General features: G+C 49.8%; 1 long non-coding RNA gene across 1 annotated transcript in view; it reads right to left on the bottom strand.

Moving 5' to 3' along the window:
• Positions 1-453: 453 nt before the first annotated feature.
• Positions 454-26950, bottom strand: part of LOC122209544 — a 69623-nt gene continuing 43126 nt past the window's right edge. Inside the window, exon 4 of the long non-coding RNA XR_006197655.1 lies at positions 454-596. This is a non-coding gene — a long non-coding RNA (uncharacterized LOC122209544). The remainder of the gene's footprint in view (positions 597-26950) is intronic.

Here is a 26950-nt window from a genome sequence, read left to right as displayed (position 1 = left end):
CCATCAATGGATAAATAGACAAAGAAAATGTGGTGTGTGTGTGTGTGTGTGTGTGTGTGAGAAAGAGAGAGAGAGAGAGATATGTGTGGTTTATATACATATAAAATGGAATATCATTCAGCCTTAAAATGATAAGGCACAATGCCATTTGTGACAACATGGATGAACACTTTGAGGGCATTGTGCTAAGTGAAATAAGTCAGACAGAGAAAGACAAATATGATACGACCTCACTCACATGTGGAATAAAAAAGAAGAGTCAAACTCATAGAAACGGAGAGTAGAATGGTGGTGGTCAGGGGTGGGTGGGGGGGGAAATGGGCAGACCCATCGGTCAAAGGGCACAAACTTCCAATGATGGCATGGCTACGTTCTGGGGATCTCGCGTTGAACATGGTGACTGTAGTTAACAACATCATATTATATACTTGAAAGTTGCTAAGAGAGTAGATCTTGAATGTTCTCACCGTCCCCCCCAAACACCATCGTAATTATGCGATGTGATGGATACGGTAACTAACCTGGTCGTGGGAACCATTGCGTAATGTATACTCGTACTTTCCGGCTTGTTGGTCCGTTGTCTTCTAGCACCAGTGCTGCCAATGAGAAGATAGAACCCAATTTGACTTTTGTCAAATTGACAACATTGTAGTCAATGGACAGATTGTAGGCAATCTGTTTCCTTTTATTTTTGTCTGCTTTTTAGGACTTCCCCTTTATCCTTGACGTTTTGAAATTTCCCAGCGGTGCTCTGTAGGTCCTTATGTGTTTCATGCATTCTGATCAACTTCCAGTGAACTCACTCAACCCCGATACTCGTGTGTTTATTTAGCTGTGGATAATTTTATTATTAATTTTTTCTCCCCTTCATTCCCACAATTCTCTGCACATGAAATTCATATTAGGTGGCTCTTGGAATGGTTTGATTATCCAGGAAGGAATTCGTTTTTAGCTGCATCGGCGTACTGGTCACCTGATCTGTTGAGTTTTGAGGTTTTAATATCGAATTTTAAACTCCTTTGACTTGTGTTAAACGTCTGATTCTTGGCTTCGGCTCAGGTCACCATCTCCCGATTCGTGGGATTGAGCCCCGCGTCGGGATCTGTGCTGATGGCTCAGAGCCTGGAGCCTGCTTCAGATTCTGTGTCTCCCTCTATCTCTGCCCCTCCTCTGCTTACGTGCACTCTCTCTCTCTCTCAAAATAAATAAACATTAAAAAAAAATAAGTTTCTTCGACTTGTACTTGGTCCTTTTGTAAAACTCATTCCCCTTCCACCTCCACTTCTACGCACATATCTGCTTTACTCTCACAAGGCGTTCTGTATCTGGGGCAACAAAAAACTTTACGAGAAAACAGAAACCTTTTCAGTGTTACCCAGTATTTCAAATAGCTTGAAGATTATGCATTCGCAGTTGACCTTCACCCTGGTCAAGTGCGGGAAGATCTGAAGGAAGTAAATCAGCCAGAAGCGCTGCTGTCTGAAAAAAAATTACTCCTGTCAAGGCTAACGTTACCGATCTTGAGATTCATTTTAAGCTGAAGCAGCATGGGACTTACTCTATTCCCCAAAGAGGGACAAGTAAGCGAAGCAGACATTGTCTAAAAAGATTCAGGAACTCTGCCATTGCTATTCCGACTTGTCACACAGCCCTATCCGTAAGCCTAATTTTAGAAGCGTTCCTTGTTACAAAACCAGGACATTCTGTTTTCGTTCAAAAAGGAATGACACACAAGTCAGTTCAGCTGCTTTTAATTCATAAAACAGATTTAAATTTAGCTGAGGAAATAGAGATGTTAATTACGGCATTATTTATAATAGCACACATTGGAAACAACCCAAATGGTCAAAAAGAAGGAAAGGAGAAAATAGATCATGCTACATTCAATCAAAGTATATTATGCAGACATCAAAAATGAGAGCTATGAGGAGTCAGTGGCAAGATGAAAAACACTTATATAAGGTTAAGTGAAAAGCGGGACATAAAATTATATATGTCTACAAATTATACATAAAAATGTATTATTATGCATATGTAAAATACACTCGAAAGTAGGGAAATAAAAAAGAAATATAAAATATAAAAGAAAAGGCAATGAACTGGGATGCTTTCCTATGAGGGAATCTTTTTATTTTTATTTTATTCATTTTAAAAGATTTTATTTATTTTTTATTTATTTTAATGTTTATTTTTGAGAGAGAGAGAGAGAGATACAGCATGAGTGGGGGAGGGGCAGAGAGACACGGAGACACAGAATCCCAAGCAGTCTCCAGGCTCTGAGTCATCAGCACAGAGCCTGACGCGGGGCTTGAACTCACAGACCGTGAGATCGTGACCTGAGCTGAAGCCGGATGCCCAACCGACTAAGCCACCAGGCGCCCCGAAAGATTTTATTTTTAAGCAATCTCCACATGCAATGTGAGGCTCAAATCACAACCCTGAGATCAAGAGTGACATGCCCCTCCCACAGCCAGCCAGGCACCCCTTGTTTGCTTTTTAACGCCGAAGTTTTGTAATCTGAGCTTACTTTTAAAGTATTAAATTATTTAGGAGAATATTTACCAGAGGTACAGAATGTGATAGAGAAGTCAGTGGACAGCCGGGAATTCTGGGTTCTGCTCTGGGCTTGGAGCGTCCCTGAATGGCTTTAGCTTTTGTGTTGCCTTTGGGCTATTTTTTGTTGTCTTTTCCCCTATAGTGTGTCATATCCTGTGTACTTCCTATTTTTTATTTTATTTTATTTTTTATTAATTTTTTTATTTTTGGGAGAGAGAGTGCGAGGGGAGAGGGGTAGAGAAAGAGAGAGAGAGACTCTTAAACAGGCTCCATGGTCAGTGCCGAGCCCAACTTGAGGCTCGATCCCACGACTCTAGGATCATGACCTGAGCCAAAATCAACAGCCGGATGCTCAACCAACTGAGCCACCCAGGCGTCCCATATCCTGTGAACTTTCTGTACTTCGAAAAACCTTCTAAAGTTCTGCTGTAGTACTATTACGTGTTTATTTTCTTTAAATTATATTTTCTGCCATTTTATGGGATTTGGAATCAGAGGACAGTGACACTTCGGTACGTCATTTTGTTATGTCTCCATTGTGTATTTTTCATAGACTAATCGCAGTCTGTGTTCTTCGAATGGCATTTCTCCCATAAATCTTTGTTTCTTTTAAACCATAAAGCCTCATTCAGTTGTTTCTAGAAACTTAACCCATGAAGCCAGGCATAGGATAGTATATGCTATTTGTAACTCAACTTTAAGATTTATTTCAGCCTTTAGTAATTTGTCGCCTCTTTGAGTTAAATGAACGTCTTATTGCTCATGGTATTGATTATGGATCTAGATTTTTGCTCTTTGTTCCACACAGCCTGGGTACGAGGAAATTTTCAGCACTTATTATGTGACATCACACTGAAAGTCACAATGCGTGGGCTCTGCTTTTAGCCGAGGCTCCATCTTACGGAGCAATTTAATCTCGCCGTATCAAGTTTTGTTTTACTTGACACGTATTTCACGATGAACCACCCCCTGTATTGGCCAGCCCAGGACCCATTCCTTAAAAAACAAACAAACAAACAAACAAACAAACAAACAGCGTCAGTGGGTAAATGTTCATGGGACTAAACTGTGGCTGATTAAGACGGCGGTTCCATAGCGGTCCACTTTTGAAAATGTGGCTACTAGAAAAATGTAAAATTACATATGTAGCTTACATTTACATCTTGCGTTGTATTTATATTAGGGCTGAAATAGAGAACCCAGAAATCGATCCATATGCATATGACTGATTTTTTTAGCCTTTGAAAAAAATGCTTATTTATTTATTTTGAGAGAGAGAGAAGGAAAAAATAGGAGTGGGGGAGGGGCGGAGAGAGAGACTGTGCTGTCAGTGCAGAGGGCACAAAAATGATTCAAAAGCAAATTATGAAACTTAAAGACATTGATAAATTGGACTTTAGAAGGCATTTAAAACTTCCTGTTACAAAACCATTAAGTAAACAACAGGGATCATTGGAGGGGTTTTTCATTTGTTTGCCACATTTGTAATATGTAGATTTTACAAAGGGCTCTGGTGATACATATCTTGTTACAGCTCGATGATAAGAAGATGAATTGCCAAATATTTGAAAAGACAATTCACAAAAGGTGATACTGTTGGAAGACAGCTCCTCATGGGTTTCTTGTATTCCTGCATGGTCCAGGCCACCTGCACAAAGAACACGCTGGAATAGCAAGCCCGTGCTGGAAGCGAGAGATGCTCCCACCAGAGAAACGTAGAGAAATACCTCCCTGGTGATGTCTCCAGATAGGAAAGATAAAATCTCCTTCCCCTTCTTGAAATATTTGCTTACGTTCCGGGGGAATGAATAATCTTTCTCTTCAGAGAGGAGGACAAGCAGATACGCCAGCAGCTTCACGAAAGTTCAGAGGCTTTCGAGTTTAGGGTCCTGTGGCGCCTGCACCCCACTGCACGTACGGATAACCTGGCCCTCGGTGCCTGGCCCTGTGGGGATTAGGGTAACACACAGGATGCTGCTCTGTTTATCGTTCTTGCTGTGAGTAGTAACCCCTCCCTGTCTCTGACCCAGGGGTCTTGTGTCCTTCTGCTAGGATATGGATATAAATTCTGGCAAACCAAGCACTTGGGATGCAAGTTCAGTAAAATCCCAGGCCCTTCCCAGATTCGGACTTAACGCTTTTGGCAATGAGGCTGGGGTACTGGGCTTCTGGACGAGGCAGATGAGGGCCCTGAAGACCAACTGGGGGGACCTGAGGGAAGTTCAGGAGAACTGGTACTTGACACAGTGGCCATCCTGTATGGTCAGGCGGGTGACACGGTGTCCTCTGGTTTGTTGCCCGCAGATAGGATGGTTTGGAGGTGGCCGTGGGGTGGAAGCAAGTAGCCCACATGGGGTTTTGGGTGTTGCCCTCTCCTGCAGGTAGAGGGAAAGGGTTGCGCGTCCCAGGGCTGGCAGAGGGCTTTGGGTGGATTGTGGACATTGGGAGACCGGTCGGTTGAGCCACAAGCGGTGGTCGTGCTGTTGAAGCCTGAATGCCAGAGACTCGTTCTCCATGTCACCCTCTGCCCCTCGGTGGCTTTCGCGGTTCAGGGTGGGGCCGAGGTCTCCTCGTGCCAAAGGAGGACTGGAAGCCTGGACATTCTGTGAGGAGAGCATCTCAACTTCTCTTTCTCTGTTGGCCATGGGTACCTGGGTCACCACCGTACCTGGTCCTGCGGGGGAAGGGGCCCCGGGCGTGGGGGGGGAGGAGAGAAGGTACTGTGACGGTTTATTTCATGCGTCACCTAGGAGGCTGGTTTTGGATGAGATTCACATTGAAAGTGGTGAACGCTGAGTAGGCGGGCCGCCCTCCAAATGTGGGAAAGCTGTATGTGCAGAACCGAAGTGCGTTAAGCCCCTACTGTTCGCTGCCATCGATGGATCGGCATCTTGCGGGAATGCTTTTAGCTGTAGGGGACAGACCAAGCATGAAGACATTGCTAACTGCAGTCCCTGGGCTCCAAAGGGAGGCAGGCTTCCCCAGGAGGACCTTTGGGGTTTTGGACTTGTGGCTTTGGCTTGCCTACTAGATACATGACTTTTGAAAAGCAGCTATTAATACCTTGCTACTGACCTTTTTCTGAAACTGAACGCCTGACCTCTAGATGTCTGGGATTCTCCGCCCGACATTCCTATTTTGGGGGGAGTGAGGAGCCCTGAAGATAGCAGACGGTCTTGTATGAGAACGTGGCCGCCGGTCTCCCACTCCGCTGCCTTTAGCAAAGGAGTCGCTGGCTCTTTTGGGGTCGTTCATTCACAAAATTTCCCCCAAACACCTGCGCTTGGCTAAGCTGACACCCACCAGTGTCTCACAGGGGAACACGGCCTCAGCATGGGCCGTGCAGGCTGAGCACGGACAGGTCTGTTCCACCAGCGAGGGGAGCTCAGACTCTCAGACCAGGGTAGATCAAGGACACCCCGATTTGAGGTCATGAACTGTGGAAACAGATCACGATTGCTGAGTGAGCTGGCTGGGTCCCTCCTGGAGGTGGGACAGGGCGGGACAGGGTTCCTGCCGTGGATGGTAAGGTCTGTGTTCACCGGGCACTCGCTGTGTTCTCTGAGGAGACCCACGGGAAGCACGTGGTGGACGGGGCTTGAGACTTGTCTTCAGTATTTCACAAACAAGGCCGTGTGAACATCCAAGGGCATGACTTCTGTGCATAAGGGGAGGTGTGCATCCAAAGAGACAGAGCTCTGGGGTTGCAGGGTGTGAGAATTGAAAACCTTTGGAGACGCTGATAAATTACCTTCCAAAGCAGGATAAAATGTGCTGTTTTTCCTTGTGCTTTTTAGTCTATGGCTTAAAATATATTTTCCTAAAACGTAGAGTGTCTGGCTTATGTTTCATAACAGTATTTTCGTTTGAAAAGCTCTAGTGCCGCCTAGCACCTGATACGTCGTTCTCCACTCGGAAACACTTCCCGAGCACCTACTCTCCGCCGGGTGCTGTCCTAGATGTGAAAATGCAGCCGGAAGCAAAACAAAGCCCCTCTCCCTCGGAGCTCCAGCTGGGAGTGGGTCAAGTCAGCAGCACAACGCACGCTAGCGGAACGGAGGTCAGGCAGTGGCGGGAGCTAGGAAGAGAAGCAGACGCGGTCGAGGGGGTGGGGGGTGCAAGGGGGTAGGGGGTGCAAGGGGGTAGGGGGCGCAGTCTTCTCTAATGTGGTGCCATACGCACTTAGAGCAGTACACGTCCAGGAGAGTCCACATGAGTGGCCCCAGCCAGAGGCCGTGGATGGAGGACCATGGATTTGGATGGACCCCAGACCCCTCCTGGACCAAGCTGACGACAGTTGCCAGACCAGGGAGCAATAGGGCTTTTTTTTTTTTTTTTTTTTTTAATGTTTATTTATTTATTTAGAGAGAGCTAGAGTGAGCGAGAGCATGTACGCAGGGGAGGGGCAGAGAAAGAGGGAGAGAGAGAATACCAAGTAGGCTCCACTCTGTCAGCACAGAGCTCGACATGGGACTCGACCTCACGAACCACAAGATCATGACCTGAGCCGAAATCAAGATCAACACTTAACCGCCTGGGCCCCACAGGTGCCCCACAATAGGGCTTGTTTTAACCAGTGGTGCACACACCGAGGGGATCATTCCGTTCTGTCCACGGCCGAAGTTGTCAATTGTTCATCAGCAACCCCCTGTCTGGGATTTAAACCTTGCCTTTCCGCTCAGGGCTTTTCCTCATGGGCACACTCTCCTCTGCCTTTTGAACAGACTCGACTTTGTGCATTTTATTTAAGCTCTGATTAGTCTTTGTTTTCATTTTTGACGGTATCCATGCCGATCTAAATAAAATAAAGACACAAAGAGTCAAAGATGTGAAAAGGTCAGAAGTAATTTTTATTCATCTGCAAAGCCTTGCACGGAGGATTAGCTTAATTTCGGTGTCTTTGTTGTCTGTGGCCTCTGAGCACTCGGCTGCCGATCCCTGCTGAAACGTGGTGCCCCGGCGGGCTCCCGCCCCGGCAGCCGTGCCATCAAAGATGACCACCAGCAGAAACTAACTCCCCAAAGGCTTTCCAAGCAGGCCTCTCAGACAGTGGAAGGCCAGACAAATGTCTCCATGACACTCAGGAAACCGGAGAGAATTTACTTTCCATAAGAGCAGGTGATCCGCTAGAGGTTTGCGCCGGGCTTCCAGCTGTCTGGGCTTCGGAGGCACGTCATTCTGGTGCTGACGGAGCCTCCGCGAGGCTACTCCGGATGCCCGGTGAGTGGAAACGCACGGAGCCAAGAGCTGAGCCAAGATTCGACAAAGTTTGCTCACGACGCTGAAGACGGCAGTGAACGTAGCAGCACTTGGGGCACAGACGGTGTCCTCGTGGCCTCCAGTATTATACTGTGCTCTTCAATAAAGATACGACATGGAAAATACTGTCTGATGCCTCGTACTTCTAAGTGGAATGTATATACTATGCTGCACTCTGATGTTACTTAATTTTGATGTGTTATGTTATGTTTATAACTTGATGATACGATATAACGTGACACAACATGGCACAACGTAATATAATACAACACAATATGATATTCATAGGATTACTTGGTTGTTTGGGCATCTCAGTCCTTGGAGGAAGAGCTTTAAATCAGATAGAAAGAGCAGAAATCCAATCTGATTGTTAAATAGCTGGGATTTAATCCACCCAAACTTTGCTCGCTAATTAGGCTGGAAGTGTGCTTCTTGAGCTCTAATGAGCACATAAATCGATGGTGATCCTGTTTAAGATGTGCAGTCTGGTTCAGAGCGTCTGGGGCGGGCCCTGAGAACCTGTGTGTCTGACCGGCTCCCGGGGGGCCGGATGCCGCGGGCCCGTGGACCACATGCTGAGCAGCAGGGACTTGGGGCCTCTCCGTGGCCAGCCTGGAGACGCCGTGTGCCTGGTGTGGGTCCTGCGGGTTGAGATCTCTCTCTGCAGCCAGGCAGACCCTCTTGAGCCAAGAGCAGCCCCCACTTTACTCCAGCTGTTCTGTTTTTCTATGCGTTACACCAGGCCAAGAACCAGCGGAACCATCTGTATCGTCAAATTCTTTGGATTTCAAGGGACAGAAAACCACAATCCAAGATGATTTTGACGAAAAGGAGGCATGGGTTCCTGCATTTGGAGTGTCTGGGAACAGGCCTGGCTTGCAGCATTTAAGTGGTGTCACCTCGATCCAGTGTTTCCCCACATTCTCCTGGGTCCACGTGGCACCAGGAAGGGGCTGGCTCCCTTGTGTCCACACGAGCGTGGGCTCCTATCCTTCCGTGACGGGCCCCAAACAGCTGGCCACGTCGGACCTCACGTCCTCCAAGCTCCAAGCTCTGACCCAGAATCTTAGCGGTGTGTTGTTGCATCTGATTGGCTCCTGTTGGGTCACATGTGCCCATGACTATACAAATCACAACTGTCAGCGGGGTGCCTGGCTGGCTCAGTCAGTAGAACATGTGACTCTCCTTCTTTCTTTCCTCTTCTTTCCTTTCCCTTTCCCTTCCTTTCCTTCCCTTTCCTTCCCCTTCCCTTCCCCTTCCCTTCCCTTCCCTTTCCTTTCCTTCTCTTCCTTCTTTTATGTTTATTTATTTATTTTTGAGAGAGAGATAAAGAGAGCCAAGCGGGTGAGAGGCAGAGAGAGGAGGACAGAGGATCCTGTGCTGACAGCAGAGAGCCCGACGCGGGGCTCGAACTCACGAACCTCGAGATCATGACCTGAGCAGAAGTCAGATGTTTAACCGACTGAGCCACCCAGGCGCCCCAGAACGTGTGACTCTTGATCTCAGGGTTATGAGTTCGAGCCCCACGTCGGGCACAGGGATAACTTAAAAATAAAATCTTAAAAAAAAAAAATCACCATTGTCAGTGATTGTGATTGAATTGTGTCCCCAAAGAGATGTCGAAGCCCTAACCCTTAGTAACTGTGAATGTGACCTTATTTGGAAATAGAGTCTTTGCAGATGTAATTAGTCAAGACGAGGTCTCGACGGTGGCCCGATGACTGGTGTCCTCATAGAAAGGGAAGTTTGGGCACAGGGACCGGAGGGCACACAGGGAGAAGGCGGAGATGGGGGGGATCCCTCCACAAGCCCAAGAAGGCCCAGAGTTGATGGCAAACCACCCGCGGCCGGGAGAGAGGACGGAGCACACGTCCCTCGCAGCCTCGCAGGACCCAACCCCACCACCCTGCCCTCAGACACCCGGCCTCCAGACCGGGAGACGGTAGGTGCCGCGGGGTAAGCCACAGGCTCCGTGGCCTCTGTTTTGGCGGGCTCAGGAGACCAATACCCGGGGCAGCGCGGGACCCACCACGCTCTCCCGGCACTGTCCTCCGCTCCGTGCCCAACCCGGTGACCACCCCGGGCTGCCCTTCCTTCTCCCCTCTGCGCGCTGCCCTGCTCCTTCAAGCGGCCGGCGAGGGACGCTCACCACGTGCTCATTGTCCATCTGGAATCCCCGGGGGTCAGGGGGCAGCTAGGACAAGGGCCTTGGAGGCCCGAGTCTCGGGAAGCCGGCCTGAGCCGTCCCGTCCTCAAGCCTCCCTCGTTTGGGGTGCTCAGCTCAAAATCTTAGCACTCACTCCTCGCGGCACTGCCTGGACCGTTGTCTCCTCTCATCGCGGCTGCAGCCAGGCCTGGGAGCGGAGGGCCTCCGTCTCACTCGGGCACCATAGGCACACCAACTGGCAACTGGGGTCTAGATTTGGGAGGAGAAAACTGAGACCTCCCCTGTGGCCTGTGTGTCAGGAGAGGGACCTGTTTACCCACGACCTCTTTCCTCTCCACATCCTGCCATCGTTCACATTTGTGTACGGCCCGACGTGCCTCGGCGCGGTTCTGGAGAACCTGGCCTAATTTACGACGTTAGGAGGCAAAACCGCTCCTGCTTTTCCGAGAGTTTTAAAGCGAGGAGTTATTAGCGGGAGCGCCGGCTGTTCATCAGCCAGAGGGAAGCGCGGGCACCGCTCCGGGGCTGGTGCTGTGTGTGACAGCTCGCCCGCCAGCCCCATGCCTGCTGCCGGCCACAGGCCCCTGCCACGGGTCTTCTCAGGCTGAAGGACAGGGGCTCCGTTCTTGCTCAGCCCGTAGGACTCTGGCCACACGCGTGGCTGGCGAGTCCCTCTGTGCCAGTCCCAGGGCTCTCCCCCGACTCCGGCTGCCAGGACTAAGAGACGAAAAGCTTACGCTAACGGTGGGGAGGGCCCTCCCTCTCCAAAGAGCCTTGAAACAGGATAAGAACTCGGTCAACAAAACATCAAATCGGCGTTTTATTTGCCCAAAAAGGACACCGAGCTTACCAGTGAGGCAAGGCTGGCTCTTTTCCTCCAGGCAGAATGGGTGGCTAGATAGGGCTGCGTGGGAACACCGGTGGACTCAGGAAGAGCGTAAGTGGTGACAGACACCTGCACAAGCAGCTATCATTGCTCCCCTCGAGTGCCCCCTTCTGTGGGCTTCCCCAGCCTGCTGCCGTCGGCACTGACCCTGGCCCAGGGGGTGTTGGCGGACATGACGTGAGCAGGAACGTGAAGCGTGCTTGTGTGACTGAGCATACACTCTTGACCTTGGCCTTCTACCCTGACAGAAGAAGAGCGTCCCCTAAGTTGCTTCTGTCCTTTAACCTGGACCCCAAGTGAACGCACGGAATCCCAGAGGAGGACGGGGAGAGGCCAGACAGACTCGCAGCTTGAAGAAGCTGGGACCCCCGATTGAGCCCAGCACAGGCCAATAAATGCATGTCATCTTTCTCTGCCACTGAGATTTTTGTGGCTGCTTATCAGGCAGCAACAGCTGACTGGTACAGGGGGGCAAAGGCACCGGGAAGGAGTTGACAGGCGAAACTGTCTTCTGCAGGGGCCCTGCTCCCGTATCAGAGACCACAGGCCCACGCGTGGATTTTTCAATCACCGAACTCTTCTTGCCTCCCTCATTATGATTTGCGGGATAATGATGTCATTAAACAGCTTTTAGAACTTTCACATTAGCCAAGTGATGCGATCGTAACCAACACTTTGGCGAGATTTCAAAACTGAAGGGGAGTTGTGAGGTGGGTTCGTTCGTAATAAAATGAAACGACTCAAAGGTTTTAGTTTTCAATTATGAAAAGTTCTAGTGCCAAAGGCTCAGCTATGCAGTCTGGTCCTCAGCTGTTTTCACTAATATCTCTTCTGTACCTGACACCCAGATACTCAGTCAGTGGCCATCAGGGAGCTCTTATCATGGGCAGGGCTGTGTGTGCAGCCGGCGGGTGGGGGGAGGAACACAAGTGAAAATCCTCCCCACTCTTCGGGAACTTATAACTTAGAATAAACCTGAGCTGCCAAAGAGATCAATTATTCATTTAAAATGCTAAAAGAGCTTTCACAATGGGCTCTTTAGGCACCTTCTTTTTATAAACCATCATAATGATTTGTGTTTATTTTAAATAACTTACCAAATATAAAAAGGCACAAAGAAAATACAGATTGCCAGTAATCCTAACACTCAAATAACTGTTGTTAATGTTTTGATGAATAACTTCTCAGGCATTTTTTTCAAGGCATGAACACAGTAATTTTGTACACGCATTTCCTTTTTTTTTTTTTTTTTTTTTTAAGTATCGTATTGTTCTTTTCACTTAACATGGCATGGCCATCTTTGCGTATCAGTGACCATCGATCTGTAGCGTAATTTTAATGGCTGCAAAGTAATCCTTTGCACAGATATGCCACGATTCGCTTCATCAATTTTCCATCAATTTAGATTGTTTTCTGATTTTCTGGTTATAAAGAGCAATGCAGTTCACACCCTCCTACATTTGGGTATGTCCAACGGTCCCCTTATGACCTTAAGACAAGTTGTGATGCCTAGAATTCTTAGGTCAAATGTAAGCTTTTTTGTATCAAGCATTGGATATATTTGGGTAGCCTGACTTGCAAGGGCTCAATTGCAAATGTCTTCTCTAAACAAAGTTAGTCATCATGATTAGATGATTATGTCACAATCCAAACATGTCATGGATCGGAGTCTCTCTCTTGAGGTCCAAGGCTGTTCTTTTCAAGTTTATAAGTTGGTTCTGAAAGCCTGATGCCCTCGTGACTCTGTCAAAAACTTTGAGGGTCGTTCCTTTCGACTGATGTTTGCCAGTCCTTCTCTTCCCTGTGGTAAGGTCTGGCCCGAGGTAGGGACGGCCATGCACGCGCATCCATGGAGGGACTGTCGTGCACGCGCACCTGCGGGAGGGACCCAGGTGCTACTCATCTCTGCCGACTTCGGCCCTAACTTGCTCTGCACACTTTATGCTTCCCCTCCCAGCCCACTGACCCACGATAACGCTTGTTTTCAGCAAACCAGTGCTGACCTCTCATCGCCACACACCTCTTTTTGAGCTGGGAAATTGTGGGTGTTGAAAACACGCAGCCTGTAGACTCACACGTCCCCACTGGTCCGCGATGGTTAAGGCTGCTGGGTTCACCCACCTTTGCTCCCGCCTTGTTTCTGTGGGTACATGGGCGTCGGCTCTCCTGTTTCCCACCCTTTTCCACCCGTCTCTTGTCTTTAAGAGGCACATCTAAAGCATAAGGCCCACAGAGGTTGAAAATAAAGAGGATGGACGAAAAGGCCTATCTGTAATACACCACCCAAAAGACACTGTACTCGGGTAAACAGTAGGCAGAAAGAGTTCAAGCCAGAACGCGTGGGAAAGCATGAAGCCAGTCTCTGTGCGACAGCCCGGGCTCTGCTCAGTGAGAAGAGACGGCCATCCCAGATGTGGAGTACCTAACAAGACCCATGCGGAGGAAGCCAAGAATGGACAGAGCTGCAGGGGAAATGGATAAATCCACCTTTACAATTATTCCCATTATTGGAAGTAATCAGACAGCAAATAAGCAAGGCTATGGGAAATCTGCACGGAGCTGAGCATTGGCCTAATTCAGCCTGAGGGCTGTAGACCAGCCTGGCGCCCACGGGTGGTGAGCGGAGTAGGGGCTGTCGGGTAGCCCCTACCTGTCTGACGGGATGGCTTTCAGACAGCCCATGTCATCCGATGGCATCGCTGTGAAGTCAGAAGCTAACACGGAAAGACAAGTTAAAAAATGCACACTGGGTGGGGGGTGCCTGGGTGGCTCAGTTGGTTAAGCATCCAACTCTTGGGTTTGGCTCAGGTCATGAGCTCCAAGTTTGTGGGTTTGAGCCCCACGTGGGGCTCTGCACTGATGGTGTGGAGCCTGCTTGGGATGCTTTCTCTCTACCCGCCCCCCCCTCCCCTGCTCAAGTTCTTTTTCTCTCTCTCAAAATAAATAAACTAAAAAAAATGCACACTGGTTGGGAATTTAATAACCTATGGCTGGATAACTTGGGGGTTAGAAAAGAATTCTGAATGGAAGTATAAAAAGAGCCAAAAAGTTGATTATCTTTGGGGGGAAAAAACCCCAAACTAAGGATTGCAGACAAATTTCTGGAGACACTGATCAAGGCCCAGATAAATCATGTTTTATATGAAGAATTACAATTATGGATGAGGTGGAGATTTAAAAAATAGAAGAATACTATTAATAGACACCGTTGATTTCAGTTCTTCCAGCAACTGTGTTCTTCAGAGAGAGAGAGAGAGAGAGAGAGAGAGAGAGAGAATGTGTGAGCAGGGGAGGAACAGAGTGACAGGGAGACACAGAGTCAGAAGCAGGCTCCAGGCTCCGAGCTGTCAGCACAGAGCCCGATGTGGGGCTCAAACTCATGAACCGTGAGATCATGACCTGAGCTGAAGTTGGACGCTTAACCACCGACTGAGCCACCCAGGCGTCCCCGGTGTCTGTGTTTTATAAAGTCACCACGAACACTGAGTTAGTGAATGCTGAACCGTGGCTCCCGGGCTGAAGTCGGGTTGTGTCACTGCCAGCCTCTCTGGTCACGACATTTTCATCAGCCGATCAATACATCACCTTGTTTTATGTGCATTTCTGTTTAAAGACACCTTATGGAATATATATTGTTGATTCATTAACATTGAACCCACAGCCAACAGCGCTATAATTCACGCCTGAATCAAGCTTAACTAAGTCGCGTATTTTCTCTGCAAACAGCCTCCTGGCACTTACGAATCCTAGAAAGCATGCTAGCACTGTGCTTTGGGGGCCTTTTAAATAGCAAAAAGCACAAAAATGCAAAAACCATGGCACCAAATAGATGCAGAAAGGACACTTGTTTGCACAGCGAGAACCAAACTAGAGGCCAAGGGCTGCCTCCCTCGACCGTAGCTAAGAATGCGTGGATTGTGCGAATCCAATCTTTCACTGCTCCGCCCATGTCTGTGGATGACCCCCCAAACTCTGCAGGTGTTTACCTTGAGGTTACAAATAGGTTTTAGTGTGTACGCAAAGCCAGAAATTTGGAATCTGTAAATAAGGAGAATCAACTCTATGTGCCAACGATTTTTTTTTTAGAGCAGTTTTAGGTTCATAACGAAATGGAGAGGCAGGTACAGAGGTTTCCCGAGTGCCCCCCACCCCCAACACAGCGTCCCCACTGTCAACATCACTCACCAGGATGGCACATCTTTTACAGAGGATGGACCGCACAGACGCATCATCACCCAAAGTTCATGGTTCACCTTCAAGTTCGTCCTTGGTGTGGTACGGCCCGTGGGCTTGGACAAATGGATAGTGACACTCATCCGTCACTGTAACATAACACGGGATGTTCGGTGCCCTGAAAACCCTCTGTGCTCCGCGTATTTATCTCTCCCCCCTCCCCCACCCAAGAAACCACTGATCTTTCTACTGTCTCCGTAGTTTTGCCTTTTCCAGAATGTCATATGGTTGGAATCACACAGTACGAAGCCTTTCAGACTGCTTCTTTCACTTCAAAATATGCATTTGAGTTTCCTCTATCTCTTTTCGCGGCTTGAAGGCTCATTTCTTTTCAGCACTGAATAATATCCTGCTGTCTGGATGGACTGTAGTGTATTTATCCGGCACCTACTGACGGGCATCTCGGTTGCTTCCAAGTTTGGCCGTGGTGAATGAAGCTGCCGTAAACATCTATGAGCAAGCTTTTGTGTGGACGGACCTTTCCCGTCGGTCTGGGTAAACTGCCAAGGAGCAGCACTGCTGGGTCCTACGGTAAGGGTGTGCATGGGTTTGTAAGAAACCACCACACTGTCTTCCACAGCGGCCGTCCCACCAGCCCCGAATTCGAGAGCGCCTGCTGTTCACATCTTGACAGCGATTGGCGGTCAGTGTTCAGGGTTTTGGTCGTTGTCATAGACGTGCAACAGAACCTCTGTTGCTTTAACGTGCGTTTCCCTGATGACGCCTAATTTGGCCAAGGTCCACTTTCGTCAAGGCAAAGCACAGAGCTGAGATGATGTGGAGAATTTTACCGAGTTCCTGGACTCAGCCAGACTCCAAGCTGAATGAGGGGGAAAACTGGTGTTTTAGTCACCGCTGACTTTCTAGTACTGAGAATGGGGCTCGTCGGATGATAGAAGCCTTATCTGCTGAGTGAATCCTGTTCGTTAAGCAAGACATTAGCACGGATTTGTTCAGGAGTCAGCAAATGTGGCCTCGGTCTGTCATTATAAATAAAGTTTTATTGGGATACAGACACACCCATTTATTTCCCTGTTGCCTAAGGCTGCTTTTGCACTAAATGGCGGAGTTAAATAGTTACAAATAAGACTGTCTGGCTCCCAAACCTGAAGGCTATTTATTATCTGGCCTTTCGCAGAAGTTTACCTGGCCTCGGATTATCTGCCAGGAGGGCAGCATTTTGCAGAACGGATGGGGCACCTATTTCGATTCCTCAACACTTCCTTTTACTTTGTCATTGGTTTAGTCACACGTTGTACCGAGGCCTCAGATTTTATGGACGGCCAGGGAGCCAACATGTCTTTGCTGGTGTTCAGGCTGGTGGGGTGGAAAGATATGTAAATGTCTTTTATATTTTATTTTATTAATTTTTTTCATGTTTATTCATTTTTTGACAGACAGAGACAGAATGCAAGGGGTGGCGGGAAGAGGAGACAGACAGGGAGACACAGACCTCGATGCGGGCTCCACCGATGCGGGGCTCAAACCCACGAACCGTGAGATCATGACCTGAGTTGAAGTCGGACGTATACCCGACTGAGCTACCCAAGTGCCCCAAGATATGCAAATATCTTAAAGGTCCACGATCCTCACATGTAACCCCGAAATCCGGAAGTTCTGCAGATGGAAAGAGTTTTGAGACTCTTTTGGTTGCAAAACCTGACCTGAACTGATGAGACACTACTTATAATCATTATTTTCCCCGCTTAGTCTGAATATTCATGTGTTTTCCTACAGAAATATTAATGGGTTTGATTACAGGGTGCTGTCCCCCTGGAGCCTTCGGGATTTTTAATGTAATACAGAGCACATGCATGCATTATCTTTTGGAAGCTGCAAAGTTCTGAATTCCCAAACACATCTGGCCCAAGGGTTTCAGATAAGGCACGTGGGCCTCTAATGGCAACACGACACAATGGAGTTCTAAGTGAGTTGTAATCAGCGCTCAGCTTGGAGCTGGAGGCCAGGTGCGCGCAGTTGGGGTTTTGGGGCCTCGAGGAACTTGGTGGGTACCTGGCAGCTGAACCCCGGCCGTGAGCGCACCTGAGGCACTCAGGGCACTGGGGCGAGACAGAGGAAAGATGGGGCAGCTGTGCCAGAGGAACTTTCTGACTGTTCCTAGGACTCATCCGCCTCCAGGCGAAGTCGTGATGTTTGTATCGCCCTGGTGTGCTGTCCATGCTCCCTCTCCCGGACACCTAGTGGTCTTGAGCTGGAGAAGCCCTGCCCCCCCATCACACTTCGGAACGGGTTCTGCCAGGACTGTGTGCCCCTGAAATGATAGGGAGCCCCCCTCCCTGGCTCCTGACGTCACTAGTGCAGGAGTCGGTGCGGGCAGCGCGTCCGGGGATGAGCCTGAGCTGCAGGTGGTCGAGGAGAGTGAGCGCCCAGCACTCGTCCTCAGCCCTTCCCCCACCACTGAGAAGCAGGGCCTCGTCGAATGTTCGGGCCGAGATGCTGGCTGGCAGGATGAACGGCAGGGCTGGAGTGTGTCAGAGAAGGGGGATGACAGGAAAGCAAGACGGAAGCAGAAAACCAATGAGGTTGTCCGCTATCCTTCGGTACCGGTTTTCTCTTCTTGTCCACGGCCGTCTTTGCATTTCCCCCCCTTCTCACTCGGGATCAAATTATGCTTTCAAAAGCTAGTCATTTTTTAGGGACTGATTGAATGACTTCATTGCCTTGAAAAGAACTTTCTGCCAACTGGCTTTAATTGCTTTTTTTCCTTTAAATCAAAGGTGCTTATATTCCGTCCTGGATCTCCTCCAAATTAAGTGATTATACGTTGTTGCCTCGATCCTCGCCTCTAATTTCCTCCAAGTAAATGGACTATTCACATCCCTGCCTAAAAGTAATGACCCATTCACGGAGGGAGCACCTGGCAGTGTGCGTGATTGCCTTCCCGGGGAGAGGTGAATTTGCACAGGTAGGAAACTCCCTCAGAATTCTGATACAAAGGACCAAACTAAAAAGGCAGAAAAAGGTCAGGGGAACAGGCGGGCACCAGGATGACAAATTGAGAAGCACGGTGGCCGTGATCAAGTTGCTTCCCCCCTTGGAGTCGACTCATTAAAACGCGGGGAGAGACAGCGCTCATCCTGCGAGCGCATCCCTGCAGGAATTGTCAGGGGGACTCGGTGGCGTCGTTGAGGAGGACGGTCCAGGAGGAGACACAGCTCCAGCACAGACACAAAGGCAGCCGTGAAAAGAGGCGTGATGGGGTATAACTGCGACGCCTCGGGCAGCCGACGCCGGGTCTCCGGCCCCACGTCTGTTTTCCCAGCCTCTGTGCCAGCAGCTTCTTGTGTGACACCAAACCCCTTGGAAAGTCAGTTTCTGGGGCGGCCTGCAAAGCACCGAATGCAAGTTGCTATCATGAAATATAATCTCGTTACAACAAATTGCCCAGGCATGAAGGTGAATTAGCTAGAGACGCCGACTGGTGGGGAACTGCCTGATTTGGTGATTGCCATCTGCTCAATTATCAGGGTGATGATTATCTGAAATGACCTCTCAGCCCATCTCTAGGATAGCACAGGAATAAATATATTCCCCGACACATTAACTGGTTTTATTTATTTTTTTTCCTTCTCGCTTTTGTGTCTTAGCTCAGTTTGAACGCAGGGAATTTAGGACAAACTGACACTAGATAGGGGCACGTGGGTGCCCGTGTGAGGTGGGGGGAGTTAGGAAATGTACCCCAACAGCATCCCCAGATGGGAGGCTTCTGCTATGGGAACAAAGGAGGGAAGAATCCAAGAAGGTATCACAGCCGAGAGAAGAAAGAGGAAACGAAGTTCCTGCCTCGTGAAAGTCACTCTCTACTCAGCCTGTCACCTCCTGCAAACATCGCCTTCCTTGGTGGCCTCTGTGGACATTCTTGGTGGCTCAGTCTGCAACGTGGGTGCCTTCGCTAACCTTTCCAGTGTCTCTCTCCTCCAGTGTTTCCAAGAAGAAGATGCCACCACGTGAGGGGTCAGGAAAACAGTGCTGAAAAGCAGACACAGTCCCCTCAAGGCCTCCAGTGCAGAGGAGGAGACAGAAGAAGCCTTCGTAAACCATGAATAAGTCATGGAATTACAGATTCTGAATGGCCACAAAGGAGAAAAGGCAGTGGAAGAGAGAAGCAGATGGAAAATGAGCTTAGGGAGGGTTTCCCAAGCCAAGACCTGGGGGAGGAGGCATCTGCTTTGCAAAGGAAAGATTGTTTTGAACAGGACCTACAAAAGTCCTGAGGCAGATTGCCGCAGGGTTGTGTCCAGTAAGTTTTTGGAGTTTCTCAAATAATTTGCTAGAGAAAAAAAAAAAAAAAAAAAAAAAAAAAAGAAAGAAAGAAAAGATAAGAAAAGAAAAAGAACAGACTGGGAGTGAGGAAATCTTCATGGAAGGAAGTTGTCAGCACCTTCCCAGAAACTCGAGGTGTGTGTCTTCAAAGGCTGACAATCCCACCTTTGGCTTTGCCTGCGGGTGAATTATTTTTCTTGTTCCCGTGTTGGCAAGAGAAAGAAGTAAATTAATAACCCCTATAAGAGCATGTCCGGGCCTTACGGTTTATGTTTAAAGATTTAACATCACCCATTTATAACATCTTCATTAATTTACGAGGTTACAATGCTGTAAGTTACCTAAAACTCTTGTAGAGATGTTGTAGGATGGGAATAAATACGTAAGTAATTACAATGATGGTGTCTTCTGAGCCTGGGGTCGGAGAAAATAAACCATCAACAGTTTCGGGCTATTTGCTCGGCTGACCGCAGACTGCTGCTTTGTTGTTAATAAGTTCAGTAATGGAGAGCTCTGGAAGCGTCAGGAATAAAACATAACACTTGGAGAAGAATTTCATAGAAATTAATGACATCATGCTCGAGGTGGGAAAGCGATCGATAAATACACAATAACAATACCCAGAGTAGCCAGAGGCCAGTCTCATGCGGTGTTGGAAGCTGGGCTCCAGGGGCAGACCCGATCGCTGCCACGCCACTCGTGACTGTCCGACCTTCCGGAGTCACTCAAAGTCTATGCCTCAGTTTCCTCATTGATCCAGGGGCAACTTCGCTATCACTCACCTCACCATTTTTTTTGGGCCCTCATGTAGTGTAATCTGACCTGACACTTTGTATGGGCTGTGAGCTGAGAATGGTTTATACATTTTTTTCTTCTAATTTTCTAATGTTTATTTATTTTCAAGAGACAGCACGAGCGGGGGAGGAGCAGAGAGAGAGGGAGACACAGAATCAGAAGCCGGCTCCAGGCTTTGAGCCGTCAGCACAGCTGACACGAGCCGTGAGATCGTGACCTGAGCTGAAGTCGGACGCTCAACCGACCGAGCCACCCACGCGCCCCTGTACATTTTTCAATGGTTGCGAACACGAAACAAAACAAAAACCCAGAAGAATAATATTTTGTGACACGTGAAAACTATGTGAAATTCAAATTTCAATGTCCGTAAATAAGCTTTTGTTGGAACACAGTCGCGCCCACCAGTTTAGGTACACCTTGTGGCTGCTTTTGCCCACACGGCAGCGTGGGCAGTCAGATCGAGACCGCACAGCCGGCCAAGCCGAGGGTGTTTTCACCAAACCCAGCTGCCCAGGGGTGTGGAGGTGCTAACCAGCACCTTGCCGTCAGAAACGCAAGCTGGACTGCGACAGACAGAAACCTGGTTTTGTGCCGAAGATACAATAAAGGTTACAATCATGCCGTGAACATTTAATTGTCAAGTAAATGAAAGGTAAGAATCACACCAGAAAAAAAATGAGTACACTTGAGGAAAAAAAATATATATACATATATATATATATACATATGCTCTCTAAGTATGGATTTCAATAGAAACACAAATACAAGTTCAGTAGGACATCTAGTTTTCAAGTTTTTTTTTTTTTTTGAGAGGGAGAGAGCTCACGTGGGAGAGCGACAGAAGGAGACAGAGAAAATCCCAAGCAGGCTCCACACTCAGCACGGAGCCCGATGCAGTGATTGATCTCAAGACCATTGAGATCACGACCCGAGCCAAAATCAAGAGTCAGACACTCAACTGACTGAGCCATCCAGGCGCCCCTCAACGGTTGATTTTTAAATGTGTATCAGGTTAATAAAACCGCCTTCTTTCCTGAACATCTCAAAATGAAGCTTTTCATTGCCTCTGAGCCCAGCTTTCTTTCTAACCAGCCCAACTGGCTGTTTATGCGGCATCATTGAGCAGTTGTGTGTTCTGTGGAAGTTGAAACTTTATCTTCCAATTACCTTCCGTGCTCACTGGGCTTCAGGTTCAGGCGGAGACAGCGGTCAGTTTTGGCATTTATGGCACCCGCGTTTGGGAGTTTTCCGTGACGCGACCCTTTCCCCCAAGGACGGGTCTCCCGGCGTGTGTTCCTGTGACACAGTATGAACCATGATGGGGCATCAACAGGGCAGGACGTGTCTTCGCCTTTCCCTGAAACATCTGCGGGAGGTAAGTCACGGTCTTCCTCTGAAAGTTCGAAGTTCTGTGCTTTTAGGTTTTCCAAAAATAGTCTCATGGCCTCTGCCTGCCAGAATCCCAGGCAGCCGTCTTCAGGATGCAGAGCTCATCTCAGAGAAATAGTAGTCACGCTGCTCTGGGGAGTTCTGCCCTTGGAGTGGGTACTTCCTTAATGCATATTCTGTCCAGGGTCTTGGCACAGATGGGAAAATTGCTTTAGCATTTCAGAGTATTCCTAATCGGCCCAAAATGTTTCACTGGCGCTCATAGCTATGCAATTCCACATGCGAGAATTTCTTTTTTTTTTTTAAAATTTTTTTTTCAACGTTTTTTATTTATTTTTGGGACAGAGAGAGACAGAGCATGAACGGGGGAGGGGCAGAGAGAGAGGGAGACACAGAATCGGAAACAGGCTCCAGGCTCCGAGCCATCAGCCCAGAGCCTGACGCGGGGCTCGAACTCACGGACCGCGAGATCGTGACCTGGCTGAAGTCGGACGCTTAACCGACTGCGCCACCCAGGCGCCCCAACATGCGAGAATTTCTGATACAGGGGAACCAGTGCCCCACTTCCTACATAGCTCACAATTCAGAGGAAGAGCAAGGAGAGAGACGGACTTTGTTCTGAAGAGTAAATCACAGAGCTGTCACAGGACGGGGACACGGAAATCTCCTGTCTCCAAGCTGGGCCGGGACAGGCAGATGTCTGGTGGTTCCATCAGCAGTAGCCTGCTTGGAGAGAAGGCAGAGAATTTACATGGGGCTTGAGAAGATGGGGAGAGGAGGAGCCCTTTGGAGCGGGAGCGGGTTGGGGTGCCTTTGCGAGAACGCTTGGGGTAACCTGACGCGAACTGTGTGGAGTGGGTACCAGGGTCCCTCCTGAGAAATGCAAGGTGACAGCCGTGTGGAGAGCCCCCTGGTGGCAGGGCAGAGAATGAGGGCTCCTCGGGAACAGGCTACACCCCGTCAATGGCGTCAATGGCGATGGGACCGAATGCACTCGCTGGTGGCGGTGAGCGGACGGTGACCCAATGGGGACTCAAGCACTGAGCCGCTCGAAAGTGACCCCCATCCTATGAAGACTGCCTGGTGGGCTTGGCGACTCAGCAGATGGGTGGACTGCAAAAAGCCTGGGGTTGTTGGAAGCAGTCAGATGGAGGAGGCCCTGCTTGGGCCGGGGAAGTGGAGTGAGATTTCCAGCAGTGAGTCCCTAAGGGGACCCCACAAACACCCTTCAGAGCATCTGCCGTATCCAGGACGCTCCGACCTAGATCACAACCATAGCAGCCAAGCAACAGCTTCCTTCTCGTTCCTCCCCTTCCCCCGACGGAGCCTGACCCTGGGGGACCGATGGTGACAGCTGGTGAGTGTGCATGGACACCGAGCAAGAAACAGGAAACATGGGGCCCTTCGTCTTCACACAGAGGTTGTTTCTGTTTTTGCTTTTGCTTTTTTTTTGTTTTTCGTTTTTGTTTTTTATTTTTTCCTAAAGGCAGCCAGCCCAGCTGATGGAGGAAAGACGTTTCAGAGCTAATGAAAATAGAAAACTTTTACGCTTTATCTCTGAAAAACAAATGCTGTTTGTTGATGGTTTCTGGAAGTGACCCCAACCGCTTTGCGATCTGCCTGAGATTTCACGAAGGGGTGAGAAGAAACGGAGTTCCAAGAGCCAGTAGCAGGAGAGAAGGAAGGTGCTTCTGTCTGCTCCTCTGAGGCCAGCTCCAGGATCAGAATCTTCTGTGGGCTTCTCCAGGAAGGACCGAAAGGCATAAGCCAAATGAGGAGTTCATTGTCCTAATTCAAGGGAGCCCATCCCTTCCAGGCCGTATGTGGGGATCCGCGGCTTATGGGGGGTCCTCAAACATCCACCCTAAGAGGCAAAATGTACCGGCACATACAGCCAACAGTGCCCCGAGTCCGAGGGGCTTACGAGAGGTGTCCTCAAGCTTGGGTGAGGGCAGGGGTTTAGCATTGGGGCCGTATCTCTCAGGGGCACACGGGTGGGCTTCAGAGGTTCTCCAGACCCCACAGGACCGCGGGCAGAGACCGTACACGCTAACGTACATTTTTGTGGGGGCAAAACGTAGCCTTCGTCATTTTCGCACAAGGGTGTTGAGGTTTCTAGGTCCAAGATGGAGCTGCTCCTGCCTGGGATGCCACGTCCGCAAACCCAAACGCTGGGGAGCGCTCGCGTCCCTGCGAATGCTGCGCTTGCCCAGACACGCACTACCACGGCAGCCAGTCCCCAGCCTGCACGGTTTCCTCGTTCCAGCCTCCGTGGTTTCCAAGGAACTCCATGAGTTCCTCACTCATGGTTTCCTCGTTCTAAATAAGGGCGGATTTGCAACCCCTCCAGTCGGCTAAGGACACACGCACGCTCCTCATTCCCTCGACTGACCTGCAAAGAAATCCCCGGCCTTCTGGCCAATCAGGCCGTTTCCTCACCGTGCTTCTAATGCCCCATAAAACTCGCTCTTGCCCGAAACCCCTGGGGAGGGGCCATGTTTTACAGTTTGTGGGGCCCTGCACTCCCCCACCCCATGGATTGCTTTCCCTGGAATGAAGGATGTCACCCTCACTACACAATTGCTTTATTTTTGTCACTTGACAAGGGTCTCTGACCTAAAAACGGCAGCGCTTTTGGTGCCAGGAGCCATTTGAGCCAGAAGGGACAAAAGTCCCACCCCAGTGGCCAGGGGGAACGGCTTGGGGTCTCCAGAAGCAGACACAGTGATGAAGTGTGGGGCAGGATGGTCACGGCAGCCCCCAGCACCTGCAAAGGGAACCGGAGGAAGCAGGAACAGTCAGGTGGCCGCCGTACGAGCCCAGGGGCCCTGGAATGAGCAGCACCCTGTCCCCAGGCTGGGGTGGCCCCGGAGGCTGCCCTGGAGCTCCTTCAGCAGATGTGGAGCCCCAGGAAGCGATGGCCTCTGCAGGGGAGGCTCCCCAAGCTGGGGGTCCCGTGGGCACAGCCCAGTATCCCCCACGGGGATGTTGCCTGTCGTTCAGGATCATCGAAACCAAGCCCTCCAGAAAGATGGTCTCCCTTCCCTGATTCGCCTTCCTTGCTCAGAGCATCGGGCGGGCACCTGTCCCTGCCATCCGGATAGCTTAGGCTCATGGCCACAGGCGGCTCATCTCACATGTGCTCTGGAACGCTACTGCAGAAGGTGCCCAGGCTTTTAAAGAGCGTCACGTTTGATGTTCAACTTGGTACCTTTCCCACGAGAGATGCACCATTCCAGTTTCCAGAGCGTCTCCACCGCGATTTCTAGAGCGCCAGAGAACAATCGGAAGAATCCGGAGAACGCCCAGCAAGGTGCCCAGAAGGGGCATCCGTGGCTCCTTCCAGCGCCAACCTGCTCCGCCTGGCGTGTCCGCCCCAGGACGGAGCGCCCGCCTGCGCCGGCTCACGGCCTTGTGGGGAAGTCTCGCCCCCGTCAGACTCAGCGTGGACTCCTCTGCTGGAGCACGTGTCTCACGCTGCACTTGGCCAACCCCACTTCTGTATGTGTCCCCTTGGGGTGAGGGGACAAGGCCCTCCTGTCTCAGCACGAGAGGGGCGTGGGTGGGCCACTGCCCCGCATCGGCTGCCGGGAGGGACCCGCGGGCCGTGGGGGACAGACGCCCATTGCTGAGGCTGCTCCCGCTAAGCCTCTTGTCTGTGTGAGCAGAATGTTCCATCCAACAGTGGACTGTGTTGTGTTTTCCTTGGCAACCCCGATGCCAAAGTGCAGTGGGCGAAAGAGCTTGGATGTCCACGCCTGGCGACCGGCAACGGGTGCCCCGTGCCCAGAAGTCTCGCCCTGCAAAGTACTGGTGTGAGAACCCCCTGTAGGAAAAATGTAAGGAGCAGTATATGCAAAAGAGCTAGAATATATCAGGTTGTACCTGAGTAAGCCGTACGTCATGCATATCATCGTGGCATTTCAAGAATCCTAGCCCAGTTGTAGGAGACACGGAACTGGTTTTATTTTCCCTATTAAGTAAGTTCCAGGGCCATAAATTTCATGGAACTGTCGCTGGTATGGAGATGAGGAACCATTGACCAACATGGCTGAGATGAACTCACAATTCTGAGATCTGATCTGACGTACCGCACAGACAATCGTAATCCTTCACTCCATCGCCCCCTTGGTCATGAATTTAGATCAGGATGCCGGGTCTGGGAGGGGGAGATGTCCGGAGGCTCCAAAGGAAGCGAATTCTGCGGTTTTGATTCACCGTCACCAGAGCCTGTGGCGGCTACAGACATAATGACCAGCGTGTGACCGGTGGGGGCGTGGGGGCAAATACTGATCCCTTGAGTAACCCAAGCATTGGATGGAAAACTCATTTGTATATTAGTTATCATTCTTAGAAAGTCGCTCTTAGAAGTGAGACTATATCGCTGCCTTGCTGTTGCAGAGAAGGAGAGAGACCACTCTTTCCAAGGCGGTGGGTCCGGGGCCACATGGCAGGCACCTCACTGAGGACTTCGGCATCCTTGACCATATTACTAATTCCCCTGATTTAGGGGAAACCAGCCCTGCTCACGTCCAGCTTCCCGGCGCCCTCATTCTGGCTGAGCCCCGAGCCCTCTGCTAACCTAGAGGTTGGAGAAGCGCAGGTTCTCCCGGGAGGCTAGGGAAGGCCCGCGTTTGATGTCATTCCCTTTCAAGAACTTTAAAGGCACCCAGCTCTGCAGGTGTGGGAGACAGAGATGTCACTTGGCAATGTTTTTTGTGGAGAAGATCTGTGAGCTCCAGTTAACCACAGGCTGCTTGGAGCCAAAGCAGCAATGTTCCCGTAAACAGACGGATAAACCGCTTCCCAATCACAGGAACTGCCACCACCAGTAAAATGTCCGTTTTCCAGAACACACTGGGGTATCGGGTTCGATTTCTCCTTCGCAGGTCAAGAGAGACGCTGACGGGGGTGCCTGGGTGGCTTAGTTGGGTGAGTGTGTCTGACTTGATTTCTCATAGTTCGCGAGATCAAGCCCCAAGTCTGTCAGCACAGAGCCCGCTTCAGATTCTCTCTCTCTCTCCCTCTGCCCCTTCCCTGTTCGTGCTCTCTCTCTTTCAAAATAAATAAATATTAAAAAAAAAGAGACACTAGCCAATTAAAGAGAATTGTGATGTCGGGAGGAGTGAGCCTGGAAAGCACGTCGCAAGAGAAGGGGACGGAAGGACTGGAGATACTTGTTGGTAAAGGCTAAGGCGCCTGCAGGCGGTGATTTGGTAGAGGAGGGTTCGTTCAACACCTGCGAGGAGACGCTTAGGGTGTGCTCTCCTCTGCTGTAGATGCCAGGATGTAGCAAGAACCAAATGGATATGGTACCCACCATCAGGGAACCGGCATCTGGGGGGCAGGGCAGGTAAGGGGACACATACTACAACAGACTA

Source organism: Panthera leo, chromosome E3 (assembly GCF_018350215.1).
Source record: "Panthera leo isolate Ple1 chromosome E3, P.leo_Ple1_pat1.1, whole genome shotgun sequence".
NCBI lineage: Eukaryota > Metazoa > Chordata > Mammalia > Carnivora > Felidae > Panthera > Panthera leo.
Note: the sequence above shows the minus strand (reverse complement) of the source record. Positions and strands in the feature narration are given on the sequence as shown.